The sequence below is a fragment of the Aethalodelphis obliquidens genome, unplaced genomic scaffold (assembly GCF_003676395.1).
Source record: "Aethalodelphis obliquidens isolate GAN/ISIS:26980383/991018 unplaced genomic scaffold, ASM367639v1 scaffold5, whole genome shotgun sequence".
Lineage (NCBI taxonomy): Eukaryota > Metazoa > Chordata > Mammalia > Artiodactyla > Delphinidae > Aethalodelphis > Aethalodelphis obliquidens.
In genome coordinates this window covers 13,462,701-13,477,918 of record NW_020837949.1, presented here as the reverse complement: position 1 = coordinate 13,477,918, position 15,218 = coordinate 13,462,701, and the positions used below count along the sequence as shown (strand labels likewise).

The 15,218-nt window shown below is 45.2% G+C and overlaps 1 long non-coding RNA gene across 1 annotated transcript in view; it reads right to left on the bottom strand.

Annotated features, from left to right (window-relative positions):
* Positions 1 to 10,632, bottom strand: part of LOC113618030 (uncharacterized) — a 31,826-nt gene extending 21,194 nt beyond the window's left edge. Inside the window, exon 1 of the long non-coding RNA XR_003431857.1 lies at positions 9,485 to 10,632. This is a non-coding gene — a long non-coding RNA (uncharacterized LOC113618030). The remainder of the gene's footprint in view (positions 1 to 9,484) is intronic.
* Positions 10,633 to 15,218: the final 4,586 nt, after the last annotated feature.

Genomic DNA, 15,218 nt, shown 5'->3' with positions numbered 1-15,218 from the left:
CATAAGGTGTCGTGGAACAAGTCTGGTGATAGACACACGCAGAGCTGGAAGCAAGGAGCTCCCGCTGTGAAGAAGGAACAGGGACACTTCAGTTTTAACTCGAGTGGATCCAAGAAAATCAGTGCTGGGAAAGTGGCAAAGAGGAAAGTGACTTGCTACAAAAGTGAAGTGGGACACACAGCAAGAGCCTTGCATCAAGGAGAGAATGAGAGCTCGGCTGAAGGAGATCCTGAGACCCAGGGTCTGTCTCGGGTTAACCAGACGAAGAAGGATGCTTTTTTTTTTTTTTTTTTGCGGTACGCGGGCCTCTCACTGTTGTGGCCTCTCCCGTTGCGGAGCACAGGCTCCGGACGCACAGGCTCAGCGGCCATGGCTCACGGGCCCAGCCGCTCAGCGGCATGTGGGATCTTCCCGGACCAGGGCACGAACCCATGTCCCCTGCATCAGCAGGCGGACTCTCAACCACTGCACCACCAGGGAAGCCCAGAAGGATGCATTTTCAAGCACTGCGTGGCATTAGGATGATTTTTCAACTAGTGATTCTGCTGCGGGTCAAAGGGGAACAAAGGTGGTGAACTCTGGGCCTGGGTCCACACTGGAGGATTGGTGTTGAGAACGCTGGGCTATTCTCTCCATTAGGACTAGGATAGGGGAGGACCAGCCAAGAGATGTGGATGCACCTGGCTGAAAAACGATCCTGAGAAGGAAAAATCCAACAGCTGTGATTTCATAAATACATATAATTCTTACTGAGCAAGGGGACAGAGAAAAGAATGAAGAGAAGAGAGTGGGACAAAGCAAGAGAACAGAACGCCCATCCAATTGGAGAGGGGCAGGACATCACAATGAGAACTACTGTAGGGTCAACGTAGGAGCACTGTTCAGCTCAGTGGGGCAAGGTGGCCCCGATTTTAGATAGGCCCCTAAACTACCCCCTCTTCCAAATATCAGGATTCCTCTTCTTCTCCAAATTTCCCTAGGGCTTAGTGCAGACAGGAGCAGGAAACCCTTCAGGAGGGAACAGTCCAGAACTGGCACCCTCTCCTCACGGGCACGGCCTCCAGCATCACGGGCCTCCCCTCCGCTCCCAGCCCAGCGAGACTGGGGAGGACACAGAATCGCAGTCGGGGAGGAAGCCGCGGGAGGCCTGACTCACCCTATGCTCGGCCGCTTGGACCACGAGTGGGCAGGCCTGCGTGCGATGAATCACTGAGAGCCTGACTGCTATTCTGAGTGCTGCCAAGGACACGGATGCTCTTGTTGGCACCCTGGCACCTTTCACAGTTTCTCTCCCTCCCTGTCTGGCTGCCAGGAGACGAGTGCTATAGGAACTGAGTATTTTCGTTTTTTTAAAGCCCAAGACAGACTATCTAATGCTTTCTATTCTTCCTGCATCCCTTCTCAGTTCCTGGAAATCACCGATAGGAGACTAGGACAGAGAGCCACCTCCGTCCAAGCCCAGCTGAGGCGGCCTTGCTGAGAAGCCATTCCAGGGAGGAGCAGGGGAGGGCAGGGCATACCTTGTAGAATTTCCCAAATGAATCACCTGGCTATTTATTTTGACTGCAAGTGCCCGAGAAGTATGTAAATTTAAGTTCTAAATTCTACAAGGAAAAATCAGACTGGTACCTACAGCTCTATATAACTGCACAGCACTTGGATTAATTTCTTCATCTTTCTAGCTCCCATGCAGCCTATGATGACTTACATCCATGCAAGCCATATAAAGAGTTCAGTGCTGTACAGACTATACCAAACTCACCAAATGCTATGGGACTCAGTTACCAGGAATTTAAATAAGAAAGAGTCTGTGTAATATCCCCGTACTACTCTGTATTAAATTATAAGATCCACAGGGAAAAGTCAGTCGTCCTTCATCCTCTCACCACTGCCTGTGTCACAGACCTTTGGGGATGGGCATTTGGAAAAGCAAAGCTCATGCTTCAGGAAGATGAGAAATGTAGGATATCCCCCAACAAATATTTATTGGATATGAGGGAGGGCATCGTGGGTGTTACAGAGATGAAGGAGGCACCCTCAAGGAGAGTAAATCTCGTAGGAGAGATAAGATATGTACACAAATCATTTTACACAAGCACAAAGTAACTAAACATAGAGTTACCATATGATCTAGCAATCCTACTCCTGGGCATATATCCGGAAAAAAATGAAAACTAACTCGAAAAGATACATGCAGCACCCCAATGTTCACCGCAGCACTATTTACAATAGCCAAGACATGGAAGCAACCTGAATGTCCATGGACAGATGAATGGATAAAGAAGATATGGTGTATTGGGAATTCCCTGGTGGTCCAGTGTTTAGGACTCTGCGCTTCCATTTCAGGGGGCATGGGTTCAATCCCTAGTCAGGGAACTAAGATCCCACAAGCCATGTGGTGTGGCCAAAAAAAAAAGATATGGTGTGTATATATACAATGGAATATGACTCAGCCATAAAAAAAGAATGAAATAATGCCATCTGCAGCAACATGGTGGACCCAGAGAGTATCTTACTGAGGGAAGTCAGACAGAGAAAGACAAACATCATATGGTATCACTTGTATGTGGAATCTTAAAAAATGATACAAATGAACTTATTTACAAAACAGAAACAGACTCACAGACTTAGAGAAGGAACTTATGGTTACCAAAGGGGAAGGGTGGGGGGAGGGGATAGTTTGGGAGTTTGGGATTGACTTGCATGCACTGCTATAATTAAAATGGATAACCAACAAGGACCTACTGTATAACACAGAGAACTCTGCTCAATATTATGTAAGAACCTAAATGGGAAAAGAATTTGAAAAAGAATAGATACATGTATATGTATAACTGAATCACTTTGCTGTACACCTGAAACTATCACAACATTGTTAATCAACTATACTCCAATATAAAATAAAAAGTTAAAAAAAAACAAAACAGAAATAGACTCAGACATAGAAAACAAACTTATGCTTACCAAAGGGGATAGTGATTGGTGGAGGAAGGGGAGAGATAAATTAGGAGTATGGGATTAACATATACACACTACTATATATAAACTAGATAAACAACAAGGACCTACTGTACAGCACAGGGAACTATATTCAATACCTTATAATAACCTATAATGGAAAAGAACCTGATAAAGTGTATGTGTGTGTATGTGTGTGTGTGTACATATGTATATAACGGAAATCACATTTCTGTACACATGAAACATTGCAAATCACCTATACTTCAATAAAATAAAGAAGTAAAAAGTAAGCACAAAGTCCTACAGGATATGAGGAAGGAGAATTATCTGGTTTGATGAAAGTCAGGCAAGATTAATGAACTGTACCTTGGAGAACAATACAGTTCCCGAAAGGGAAGACACAGGGGTAATGCCAAAGGTGCAGAAAACTGTCTCAGTTTTCAACAAGGATGTAGGGAGACAGAGCTGGAGAGGCACACTCGGCTTGGACGTGCAGCACCTTAACAACAAGCTTGCAAGCTCAGCTTGACCCAGCGGATGTGCAGATCTCACTGAAGATCCTCAACAGGGTGAGAGTCAGGATCGAATCAGAGTCTCCAGAAGCTCAGTCTGGAAGCTGCCGTCAGGATGGATCAAAAGGGAGAGAAATCACAGAACTACTGTTCTGGTCCAGGTAGGAATAATGAAGGCATGAAAGATGGTGGTAACAATGGGGATGGGAAAGGAAACATGTGTACATTACAGAGGTGAGTAAACAGAGCCTGAATTTTCACTGGATGTGAGGAAATGAGAGAGAGAGAGAGAGAAAGACGTCAAAATGACTCTGGAAGGGCTTCCCCCATGGCACAGTGGTTAAGAATCCACCTGCCAATGCAGGGGACACGGGTTCAAACACTGGTCCAGGAAGATCCCACATGCCGCAGAGCAACTAAGCCCATGCGCCACAACTACTGAGCCTGCATGCTGCAACTACTGAAGCCCACGTGCCTAGAGCCCATTCCGCAACAAGGGAAGCCACTGCAATGAGAAGCCTGCATACTGCAACAAAGAGTAGCCCCTGCTTGCCGCAACTAGAGAAAGCCCGTGCACAGCAACAAAGACCCAACGCGGGGCCGCCCCCACCCGAAAAAAAAAAAAAAAAAAAAAAAAGACTCTGGGAAACTAGGAACCACCAGAGATAGATGTGCTTTTTCCACTAGAGAAGATGAATTTATAAGCCAGAGTGGCTGAGGAAGTGACAGTGCCATTAAAAGGCCTATGGAGGGCTTCCCTGGTGGCGCAGTGGTTGAGAGTCCGCCTGCCAATGCAGGGGACACGGGTTCATGCCCCGGTACAGGAAGATCCCACGTGCCGTGGAGCGGCTGGGCCCGTGAGCCACGGCCGCTGAGCCTGCACGTCTAGAGCCTGTGCTCCGCAACGGGAGAGGCCGCAACAGTGAGAGGCCCGCATACCGCAAAAAAAACAAAAAAAGGCCTATGGATATGAGGAGGAGGAAGATTTGGGGGATGGTTCCCCCTTGTGAGGGCTAAGAGGCCATGTAGATGCTCAGAACACAGTCAAAAATACTTACTAGAGAGATCAGGGTGAAGAGAGAAATCTGGGGGTCATCTGCATGGGGGTGACAGTGGGAACTGTGGGACACAGCAAAGAAAAGCATTCTGAAGGTAGAACCAAAGGAAGACCTACATTTAGAGAATGGAAAAAACAGAAACAAAATGGGGCAAGCAAAAAGGATAAGTATTTACTGAGTCCCAACCACATGCCTGTGCTCAGAGATTTGAATATACTGTCATCTGTGAAGCATTTTTCCCATTTTACAGATGAGGAAACTGAATCTCAGGTAACCCACCAATCAACCCAGAGGCCACATCAGAAACCCAATAATCATTCTCTCCAAATCCACCTCCACGTCTCACAGTCAATTGCAAAATGCCTTTTGTTTTTTTTTATAAATTTATTTTATTTATTTTTGGCTGTGTTGGGTCTTCATTGCTCCACGCGGATTTTCTCTAGTTGCAGCGTGCAGGGGCTATTCTTTGCTGCGGTCGCAGGCTTCTCATTGCCATGGCTTCTCCTGCTGTGGAGCATGGGCTCTAGGTGCGCAGGCTCAGTAGTTGTGGTGCACAGGCTTAGTTGCTCCATGGCATGTGGGATCTTCCCAGACCGGGGCTCAAACCCGTGTCCCCTGCATTGGCAGGCAGACTCTTAACCACTGTGCCACCAGGGAAGCCCACAGCATGCCTTATTAAGTTTACCTTTGAGGGCTTCCCTGGTGGCGCAGTGGTTGAGGGTCCACTGCCAATGCAGGGGACACGGGTTCGTGCCCCGGTCCGGGAGGATCCCACATGCCGCGGAGCGGCTGGGCCCGTGAGCCATGGCCGCTGAGCCTGCGCGTCCGGAGCCTGTGCTCCACAGCGGGAGAGGCCACAGCAGTGAGAGGCCTGCGTACCACAAAAAAAAAAAAGTTTACCTTTGAATCTTCCTTGATTCTACTCTTTTCCTCCATCCTTACTCTAGGCCCTCAATTCTCCCCTGCTTACCCAATGACCTCCTGTCTCCAGGTCTCCCTGTTCATGGTCTCACCCATCACTAGTCCATCTCTTTCCCTACTGCCCAAGTGGTCTAACACACAAATTCAGTCCTCACAAAGCCTTCAGAAGCTTGCAAGGCCCTTGATGAGACGGCTCTGCTAACTCCAGGATCACCTCTGGCCCTTCACTTGCAAGCACTCCATCCCCAGCCTCGCAGACCTACCTGTGGTTCACAGAATCCAGCCACATTCCCTTCTCTGCACATGTTTCCTCTCTTCCAAGACCATCTCCTACAGTTCAAGAGCAATTCAGGCATCATAACCTCAGGTTGTACTAATCTTCCCAAGGACCTGTTTTCTTGTACTCCTCACTGCTCTGAGCATACCCACATCACAGCACTTATCACACTGCAAGATTTAACCCATACAACAGTCTCTCTCACTGTATTAGCAGCAGTTTGGGGGCAAGGATTTGCTTTTATTCACTGGTCTCTAAAACTCAACATTTCCTGGTAGAATTAATAAAACAGTCAATTCAAACCCGAGTCTGATTCTAAGGTTCACATTCTTTCCACTATGCTGTAAAGTTAGAGAGTAGAAAGAGAAACTGGATAGTGTAGGATGACAAAAAGGCAAGAGGCTCTTTGTTAACCCACAGCTAACATACTTACTGGTGAAAGACTGGATGTTTTCCTCCTAAGATTAGAAGCAAGACAAGGATGGCTACTCTCACCACTTCTATTCAACATTGTACTGGATGTTCTAACCAGGGAAATTAGGCAAGAAAAAGAAATAAAAGGCATCCAGATTGGAAAGGAAAAACTAAAACCATCTCTATTCCCCGATGATGTGATCTTGTATATGAAAAATCCTAAGCAATTCACAAAGTAATTATTGGAACAAAAAAAAAGAAGTTCAGCTAGGTTGCAGGATATAAGGTCAATATACAAAAATCAATCGTATCTCTATATACTAGCAATGAACAAAATGAACTGAAATTAAGCAAACAATTCCATTTACAATAGCAACAACAACAACAAAAACAACCCTTAAGAATAACTGTAACAGAAAAAGTACAATATTTGTACAGTGAAAACTATGAAACATCACTGGAAGAAATTAAGGAAGACCAGGACTTCCCTGGTGGCACAGTGGTTAAGAATCTGCCTGCCGATGCAGGGGACACGGGTTCGAGCCCTGGTCCATGAAGATCCCACATGCCGCGGAGCAACTAAGCCCATACACCACAACTACTGAGCCTGCACTCTAGAGCCCGCAAGCCACAACTACTGAGCCCACGTGCCACAACTACTGAAGCCCGCGTGCCTAGAGCCCGTGCGCCACAATAAGAGAAGCCACCTCAATGAGAAGCCCACACACCACAATGAAGAGTAGCGCCCGCTCGCCACAACTAGAGAAAGCCCGTGCAGCAACAAAGACCCAACAGAGCCAAAAATAAATAAATTTATTAAAAAAAAAGAAATTAAGGAAGACCTAAATAAATGGAAAGACATCCTATATTCATGGACTGGAAGATTTAATATTATTAGATGGCAATACTCTCCACCTAATTGATCTACTGCAACGAAGAGCAGCCCCCGCTCACCACAACTAGAGAGAGCCCATGAGCAGCAACGAAGACCCAACACAGCCAAAATAAATAAAGTCAATAAATAATTTTTTAAAAAAGACAATTCAATGGGGAAAGAATAGTCTTGCCAACAAATGATGCAGCGGGATAATGATAGCCACATGCAAAAGAATAAAACTTGGACTCTATCTAATACTACATACAAAAATTAACTCAAAATGGATCATATGCCTAAATATAAGAGCTAAAATAATGAAAGTCTTAGAAGAAAACTTACGAGTAAATCTTCATGACCTTGGACTAGACAAAGATAGCTTATGTATGACACCAAAATCAGAAGTGACAAAAGAAAAAACAGGTAAATTAGACCTCATCAAAATTTTAAAAATTTGTGTTTCTAAGGATACCAGCAAGAAAGTGAAAAGACAATCCACAGGATAGGAAAAATATATTAAATCATATATCTGATAAGGGACTTATATCTATAATATGTAAAGAACTCTCACAACACAACAATAAAATGACAAATAACCCAATTTTTAATGGGCAAAGGAGACACATCTCCAGGAAGACAAACAAATGGCCAATAAGCACATGAAAAGATGCCCAACATGATCAGTCATTAGAGAGAACCGCAAATCAAACCACAGTAAGACACCACTTCAAATCTATTAGGATGACTAAAATTTTAAAAAGACGGACAATAACAAGTGCTGGTGACGACGTGGAGAAATTGGAACTTTCGCAGATTGCTGGTGGGATTGTAAAATTGTGCAGCCACTTCAGAAAGTAGTTCAGTAAAACAGATAGCTAGTGGGAAGCAGCTGCATAGCACAGGGAGATCAGCTCCGAGCTTTGTGACCAACTAGAAGGGTGGGATAGGGAGGGTGGGAGGGAGGGAGACGCAAGAGGGAGGAGGTATGGGGACATATGTATAACTGATTCACTTTGTTATAAAGCAGAAACTAACACACCATTGTAAAACAATTATACTCCAATAAAAAACGTTAAAAAAATAAATAAATAAAGTTGTTTGGCAGTTCCATATGTTAATTATAGTTACCATATGACCCAGCAATTCCACACCCAGGAGACCCGAAAACATACATCCACATAAAAACTTATATACAAATGCTCCTAGCAGCATTATTCATAATAGCCAAAAAGTGAGAATAACCCAAATGGCCATCAACTGATGAGTGAATAAACAAAATGTGGTGTCTGCACATAATTCAGTCATAGAAAGGAATGAACATGCGACAACAGACATGAGCCTTTGTCTCAATTGTACCTGTGAGATTTTTAACTTATGGAAGTGACTGAATGACGACAAGGAGAGGTCAGTGCCATTGAAAGATTTTTATTACTCACGGTGCCTGAAAGGCAAGCACACCACACCCACCGGGCCCTATGGGGAAGCTTCAGTTTGGGTCAGGAGGAGGAAGGAGCCAGGGAAAGCCTGAGCCAGAGCCTTTATTGTGTTTTCTGCAGGAAAGGCAAAGCAGGGCAGGGTAAAGAGTTTAGGACTGACTAGTCTGAATAATTCTGGCAGGCTTTGGGAAGGGCCGTCTCTTAGTTGTTTGGCACCTGGCCCTCGTTTGACTTAGGGCAGGGGAGAGATTAGCTTGGTGTGTGAGAGTTTGATAAAGGACGTGGTTGGTTCCTGGTTGGTTCGGGGTGTGGGCTCTGGACTGGATCGTTTGCGTATGAAAAGTGTGCTACAGGGTGAGCCCTTTCCTATCTCTCAGAGCCGGCTAGTCCTGGGAGGGGCAGGGAGCCCACAAATGCCAGAGCATCAAGAATACAGAGAATAAGATGATACAATGAAGACAGCTGGCCTTCTGATGAATGGACGCCAAACAGACAAATACAGGATCTAAGAAAACCCAGTTAGAACAGCCTAGAAAACATCACGCTAAGTGAAAGAAGCCAATCACAAAAGACCCTGTATTCCATTTATACGAAATGTCCAGAATAGGTAAATCCATAGATACAGGATGTAAATCACTAGTTGCCAGAAGCTGGGGAGAGAGGAGAATACAGAGTGACTGCTAAGAGGTACGGGGTTTCTTTTGGGGGTGATGAAAATGTTCTAAAATGAGATAAACCCGTGACTATCCCTAAAACCACTGTACACTTTAAATGGGTGACATATATGTGTAAATGATATTTCAATAAAGTTGTTATTTAAAAAAAAATACAAAGAAAGAGTGGTGTTCAATACTTTCACAAACAAGACATCAGAGGGGAATTTCCTGGTGGTCCAGTGGTTAGGACTCTGCACTTTCACTGCAGGGGGCCCGGCTTCGATCCCTGGTCCGGGAACTAAGATCCCACAAGCCACACAGCATGGTAAAAAAAAAAAAAGACATCAGTAGAAGAGAGGTGTCACTACTACTTACCCTCAGATCTCTGGTCTCCCCGATTTTCTAGCTAGAGATGAGGCTTCATGCAAGATCTCAACATTAATCCAGGAAAGAAAGTCCTTTTTTGATATATGAGCAGGAGAATAACACCACAAAAATACTGTTTAACAGGATTATTCTGAGAGTTGAGCATGGCACAGACTGGAGCAGGGAAGCCTAGAAGAGGGACACCAAAAATAAGGCCATTGAGAATAATTCAGGCAGAGGAAAATGGCTTAGAAATCAACAAGAAACATGAGCTAGAAAAGCAAGTGAGAAAGAATCAGCAACGCCTGGAGGCTGAGGACAAAGGAGAGAGAAAAAGATGTATCCACAAGTATCCTTAAGCCTGGGGGCCTGGGGAAGATGGCGTTACCACAGACAGTTAAAGACAACCCAGAAAATGTGAGAATTACGGCACAGTGGAGACTCCAGGCCCAGTAATGCGAGAGAGCTACTTAACGAATAAGGATCAAAATGTGCCTTGATGCCTAAGTTTACTCAAAAATGCTTCAAGCAGCTTATTAAACAAAGACCACTAGGAAAGTTATGTGGGAAGTGGGTTTGCAGGGACTGGGGTGAGAAAATGAACTCTATTACACTGGGCTGCCAGCAGGACATCCTGGTGATCGCAAGGCAATTTAAGATTGGAAAATGAGTAACAAATTGGGGCTAGAGAGAAAAAATTGGTAGTCATTGGGAGGTTTTAGAAAAATATGAAACAGCGAACTGTGTAAAAGAAGTACTGGAACTGGACAGAGAAAAATTAAACACTAAGTTCTACCACCTACCTGCCAGGCACTGTATGAGAGGATTTTTCAAAATGATTAGAAGGTAGTCCTGACTTTCTAGAGTTTTGTGGACGAGTGATGACAAAGCTAAAAATAGAGTATTAACGAGAGCGTCTGGAACACAGAAGATGAAACAATTTTGTCTAGAGAGTTTTCTTACGACTGAGGATTAGGAGGAAAAGGAGATATCAAAATGGAGACAAAAGTGGAATTCAAAGAATAAGAAGGTAGTTAACGACATCAAAAGTAAAGAACAGAGACGGCCAGCTTTGATCAGAAAGCAATGCTTGGGGGAATAGCTTCAATAAAAATTTAAGATTAGAAGCATAAAAAGCTGAAAGGGAAAGAGGGAAGTTGTCTCCAAATATATCAAGAGAAAATATATATCTGTGTTACTTTGGAAGAATTAGGACAAATGGAAGACACTGTAAGATTTTCACTCAGGGGGCTTCCCTGATGGCGCAATGGTTAAGAATCCACCTGCCAATGCAGGGGACACGGGTTCGAGCCCTGGTCGGGGAAGATCCCACATGCTGCGGAGCAACTAAGCCCGTACGCCACAACTACTGAGCCTGTGCTCTAGAGCCCGCGAGCCACAACTACTGAGCCCACGTGCCACAACTACTGAAGCCCGCGCACCCGGAGCCCGTGCTCCGCAACAAGAGAAGCCACCGCAATGAGAAGCCCGCACACCGCAACGAAGAGTAGCCCCTCCTCGCCACAACTAGAGAAAGCGCGTGCGCGGCAACGAAGACCCAATGCAGCCAAAAATAAAAACAAATAAAATAAATGAATTTTTTAAAAAAACCAAAGATTTTCACTCAGTAGAGCACATCTAACAACGAGAGCCTCACAGGGAGAGCATGGCTGAGGTGCGCGTGGGAAGACCATCCATTTGGAGAACAGGTTACTATTCATAGTAGGGGGATGGTAGAAGCAAGGTGTGGAAGGGAAGGTTCAAGGTCTCAGCTGAGAGGCCTGGAGGATTGAAAGACGAGGAAAAAAAAGATGGAGAGAAACTAATCAAAAGGAATGGAATTTCGAGTGAAGTTAAGGCATTAATTCCTCTGCAAAACAGAGAAATGCCCAAGTGGAGAAACTCCAGATAATCCTGATCTTTCAGTAAAACAGGTGGGGCATCACCAGTGGTAACAGAAGGCTGCCAGGTGGGGGGACCGAGAACTTCTGAGAGAATAACTAGCCAGGAGGGTTTCAAAACCAATGGATGTAAAGTCATGATGAAATGAAGCACATGTGGCTTTCTGGTGCTGACAGGTGCAGCGGGCAGGGTCTTTGGAACTTTGTCTCCCCCTGCTGAGTTAAGAGGCATGAACGGCTGAGTTCTTTCCCAATAGGAAAGAACTGTTTCTTCTGGCGCGCGGCGGTGGGGGGGGGGGGGGGGATTAGAGAGAGGAAAACATAAAACATTGATTTTTAAAAATCACCTTATAAGTTACATCCTGCAGCATTAAATGAGCTGCTATGTGAAAAACAAACAGCAGAAAGATGTGGGAAGGGGGCCAGCACTGGGTCATCCCTGTGGCCACGCTTGCTAGTCTTTTGGGGACTTCCCTGGCCGTCCAGTGGTTAAGACTCCATGTTTCCATTGCAGGGGGCGCGGGTTCAATCCCTGGTTGGGGGACTAAGATCCACATGGTGCGGGGGGTGAAAAAAAAAAACCTTTGCTAGTCTTTTCTCTAAAAGGTTCTTCTCTTAAGTAACCCATCCCTTTATCCAGACGCTGCTTCAACAGCCTCAAAGTGATTGCAGAGATAGGGACCTTTCCCTCAGCCAGGACACAGGCTTGTTTTGAATTTCAAAAGTTCTGTTAAATTATCTTCTCTCCAAGACCTTGTTCACAGAATCATTTTTACGTGAACCCACCTAGTAGAGCCAACAAGGATGAAACCTATCTCACGACTGGGGGCATTTGGGGAAGGGTATCTCTTCAGCCTCTATTTTAGTCACTGCTCCTTCATCCCCCAGTTCCACCCTCCTGGCTCCAGAGCCGTCTCTCTTTATTTTGTAACCCCATTCACATCTTAATCCCACGCAACAAAGGCAAGTTATGTATGCGATTCCTTAGGTATCGTTTTTTTTAATGAAATCCACAGCAAGAGTTAGGTTCCTGAAACTTTCTATGGTGAGCCTAGGAAAACAAACAAAATGCTAAATACATATGCAAATGTGCACATACACACACACAATCTAGGACTATGGTATACTGATGTCACTCTTCAGGGCCTGATAATAACTATTAAACAAGGTGAAGGCCTTTGAAGTACTTGGATGAAAGGTTTTACCTAAATACAATTATCCCATTACAATCCAGATCAACATTCCCATCCAACAGCGTGGCCTTTTTATCAGTATTTCACTGATGATGAAGTTATGACAACATCCTTGTGATTAAATGGGATTTTAAATGGTTTCAAATGATTTTGCTACTTGTTATCTAATTTCTGAAAGGGCAAAAGGGAAAAATAAGTTATTTCTTTAATCAGAGGGCAATGGCAGGCAATAAAAAGCTGACTAATAGCATTTTAGATATAAGACCGTCATTCAAAGTTAATTAAACATTCATTAGAAGGAAGGGTAAGGGAATTCCTGGCAGTTCAGTGGTTAGGACTTGGTGCTTTCACTGCTGGGGCCTGGGTTCAATCCCTGGTCAGGGAACTAAGATCCCACAAGCCTTGAGGCGTCGCAAAAAAAAAAAAAAAAAAAAAAAAGACGGGTAAGAGCAGGGACCTTGGTCAAGAGGAAAGAGGCAGAGCTGGCTCAGGTGGGCATGGGATATCAGCACCTCCACCAACTCCAGGGCCGGGGGAGGACAGAAGACGTCACAATGCAAGAGTCTGTCAGGTGGCAGATCTTCCTAAGCCTCAGGCAGAAGGACCAGGAAAGAGGGAAGAGATCCTCCTTAAAAAGGCAAACCTGGAGCGGAAGGCGCTGCAGAGAGGGGCCCTGGGGGGCTCTGAGGGGCACTCAGTCCAGCAGCAGGTGCAAGCTGGAGGCAGTTTTAAGACAAAGCTTCGGACGTCCCTGGGGCACCTGCCAATGAGGGGGACATGAGTTCCAGCCCTCGTCCGGGAAGATCCCACATGCCGCGGAGCAACTAAGCCCGTGCACCACCACTCCTGAGCCTGTGCTCTAGAGCCCGCAAGCCACAACTACTTAGCCCACGCTCCACAACTACTGAAGCCCGTGCGCCACAACTACTGAAGCCCGCATGCCTAGAGCCCGTGCTCTGCAACAAGAGAAGCCACCGCAATGAGAAGCCTGCACACCGCAACGAAAAGTAGCCCCCGCTCGACGCAACTAGAGAAAAGCCTGCACGCAGCAACAAAGATCCAATGCAGCCAAAAATAAATAAATAATGTTTTTTCTTTTTAAAAGCCAAAGCTTCGCAGCGTCTGGCAGCCCTGCTCACCTGCAGGACTCTGGCACTCGGAATTCGAGAGCCTTGCACAGCGTGTACCTTGGAAGGAAGCCCAAGATAAGATTAAAGTCAAATGAGAAGAGGCCGAGTAGCATCACGGAAAAAAACACTGAAGTCAGAAGACCTGGGTTTTGATTCAGTCCTGCTGTCATGTACTAGATGTGTGACCCTGGGCAAACCCATGAGCTTCTCAGAGCCTCAGTTCTCAAATCTAAGGACCACAACCACGGGTCCTCCTACCTTACAAATGCAGTGGGGATAAAAGAGAGTAGTGGATGGGAGGGCACTTTTAAAAGTCATGTACCAGGAATTCCCTGGTGGTCCAGTGGTTAGGACTCTGGGCTTCCACTGCAGGGGGCCCAGATTTGATCCCTGATCAGGGAACTAAGATCCCACGAGCCGTGCGGCACGACCAAAAAAATAAAATAAAGAAAATCAGGCCAGGGGACTTCCCTGGTGATCCAGTGGTTAAGACACCATGCTTCCATTGCAGGGGGCACGGGTTTGATTCCTGGTCTGGGAACTAAGACCCCGCATGCCATGCAGTGCAGCCAAATAAATAAATAATAAAATAAACTTGTTTAAAAAAAGAAAAGAAAATGAGGCCAGGAAGATGAGAAGCTTAAAAAAAATAGCAAGTTGTGTACACACATGAAGCGTTGCTGGCTCAGGCACAGAACTCCCTTTCAGATATTAGTCTTGATGTACATGTACATATGTATATATATATATATATATATAGTCACCTAGAATTACCTGTAACACATATATAACCATTTAAGTGATTTGTATTATCTGTGTTCACATATATAAATTTCATACTGAATCTGATTTTATTCTGGATATATGCTGGAACAAACCTGGTCACCAGAGGGACTTCTCTGGGTAGCACAGTGGTTAAGAATCTTCCTACTAATGCAGGGGACACAGGTTCGAGCCCTGGTCCAGGAAGATCCCACATGCCGTGGAGCAACTAAGCCTGTGCGCCACAACTACTGAGCCTGCGCTCTAGAGCCTGCAAGCCACAACTACTGAGCCCACGTGCCACAATTACCTAAGCCCGCGCGCCCAGAGCCCATGCACCGCAACGAAGAGCAGCCCCCGCTCGCCGCAACTAGAGAAAGCCCGCGCACAGCAATAAAGACCCAATGCAGCCAAAAAAAAAAAAAAAGACCAATAATCACCTTGGGGAGTTAGATATAAAAACAGGTTAGACTGAAGCAGCTAAGGACCAAATAAGTAATATTGCTATTGCTACCAATAAAAGGCGAGACGATGGGGGGCCAGTAACGCTGTGGCTGGAAAATGGTTTCTTGGACTAGATGGTGCTTGTCCAAGTCTTGAGGAAAAAATTAAGATTCAGAAAGTAGAGAGTTAAGAAGGGGTATTACAGACCAGAAGTGTGAATCAACACTAGAAGGTAAGCACTACGGTGTGAATATATTAATACTTAACACTACTGAACTGTATACTTAAAATGGTTAAGACGGTACATTTTATG